The sequence below is a fragment of the Dendrobates tinctorius genome, unplaced genomic scaffold, assembly GCF_039654945.1.
Source record: "Dendrobates tinctorius isolate UK_male_01 unplaced genomic scaffold, ASM3965494v1 ptg000178l, whole genome shotgun sequence".
Taxonomy (NCBI): Eukaryota; Metazoa; Chordata; class Amphibia; order Anura; family Dendrobatidae; genus Dendrobates; species Dendrobates tinctorius.
This window is the reverse complement of record NW_027361845.1, coordinates 2,519,314-2,521,744: the sequence shown is the minus strand read 5'-3', so window position 1 is coordinate 2,521,744 and position 2,431 is coordinate 2,519,314.

The following is a 2,431-nucleotide window of genomic DNA, read 5'->3' as shown; positions in this document are numbered from 1 at the left end:
TACCCTGCCTTACACCTTGCCTTGGACCCTGGCGTGTCCCTAGCACGCACCCTGCCTTGCACCTTGCCTTGGACCCTGGTTTGCCCTAGCACGCACCCTGCCTTGAACTTTGCCTTGGACCTTGGCGTGTTCCCTAACACGCACCATGTCTGGAGCTCTGTCGTGTCTCTTTGCCTGAACTCTGCTTTGCCTGCCGGATGCCTGGAACCTGCCGATCGCTGCCAGAGATCGCAAGTCTGACGACTGCGGCCTGATGTCCGGAGCTGATGTCCGCAGCCTGATGCCCTGATCCTGTCATTTAGATTGTGAGCCCCATCAGGGACAGTGATGATAATGTGTGCAAACTGTAAAGCGCAGCAGAATATGTTAGCGCTATATAAAGATAAAGATTATTATTATTATTATCCTGTCGATCGTTGCCAGCTGTCCGGAGTCCGATGCCATTGAGCCTTGCTTGTACCTAGGCGAGCCACACACGCACCTTCCTGTGTTTCCCTGTTATCACGTTTTGTACCTGTTGTTACCCTGAGTTTGCGTTAATGAAGATACCTTGAACCCACGCCTTGTCTTGTCTTGTTTGCTGCACGTCCCTTGTTGCCAGACACTTCACATTGTGTCTCCTTGAGCCGGCCATCTGGTTCCAGCAGTCGTGGTGGCTCACCCCCTTGGTCTTGCCCCTGACACTCCCTCTATAGGGGGTGGTTCCTCACAAGATCAGCTCACCCTCGGTGGGTGGGTGCCACGACCCAGAGGGTCCACTCTAAACAAAAAGTCGACTCAGCTGAAGCTGACTCGTCACAGCTACTCACGCAGAAAACCTGTGTCCTGAGAGCTCCTCCTCAGAGAATTCAAAGATAAAGATCTCTTCAGACACCAGTGGAGGCAAGTACAAAGCGTGTCCAATGTCTTCTGGGACAGATGGAAGAAGCAATATCTCCACTCTACAAACCTGGACAAAGTGGCAAAAAGACAGCCCAAACATCCATCCAGGCGATGTGGTACTTGTCAAAGACAGTCACATCGTAATGAGTGGCCACTCGGTCTAGTCAACAAGACTCTTCCCAGCAAGGACGGGAAAATGCACAAGGTAGAGTTCAAAGTGAGCAAACGTGGGGAGAACAAACTGTTCCTCAGGCCAGTTACTGAACTTGTATTGTTATTATCCCCAAAAGAGCCAAATTGTGGCATCTGTTGATGCCAAGCGGAGAGTGTTCTGCCCATTCTGTGCAGCTAGATATTTTTAAGTGCTGTTACAGCTATGGCCATTAGGTGTCATAAGTTGCCCTTCTCCTTTATTCATGTGTTTGCAATTTTCTGTTCCCCAAATGGTCTATCGGTACTGACATGCTGTATTATTTGTCTCTTGTAGTTTTTACCTGAATCATCCACATTGTGTACAACAATCTTATAAATCATCCATAACTGTGTTCAACAACCTCTGATATCATCTACTACTGTGTTCTACTATACCATCTGTTATCATCTCCCATTGTTGTGCATATCATCCCAATAAATAATACACTTAAGCACCCATACAGTCTTGTTTCTGGGAATGGATGAAAGATTAAGCTGTATGCTGGAATCCACACAGTGTCATACGTGGAAGAACAAACTGTATTTTACAATAGTGCAATTTTTGAAAATATACAACAGTAATGCTGGTATTGTTTTTTGTATTTTTTTTATTTATGACGTTCACTATGCAGGGTAAATAACAATATAGTTATAAGGTCAATATCACTATAGTAATATCCAATTTATATATATGTTTTTTACATTTTACTACTTTTGCACATAAAAATAACCTTTTAATTACAAAAAATTTTACTTTTTTGAAATTGAGTATCTGACGATTTTCAGCTATGTTTTTTTTTTTTTCACATCACACCAATTTTTTTTCCTAGGAATTAAGGAGGGTATTCTCACTTTAAGAAAATCACTTCTAAATATTTTTTGAACAATATTTATTACATGTAATCTTATGAATGCAAAGATAAATACACTGCACTATTAGTGTAATGCAGTGTGTTACCTTATCCTGTGTTAAATATACTTATTTCCGTATATTTATTTATTCAGGACTTGATACCAGATGTGATACTCTAAAATATAACAATCAACCAGAGAAAAGTAAATGCATCAAACAGATGGGATCACCACAATAATAAATTTAATACAGAATCTGAGAATTTTTATTGTAAGCACCACACACAATTTTTTAAAACCATATAAAATATCCCAAACAAGGGAGGACAGAGGATTTGGGTCCAAAATTATATGAATAAAATACTCAGAAGGAACCCACACAGTCTCATCTATTGGCACATGACAAGCAACATCAATAATACATATCAAACATATCATTACATCAAACATGTATTATTGATGTTACTTGTCATGTGCCAATAGATGAGACTGTGTGGGTTCCTTC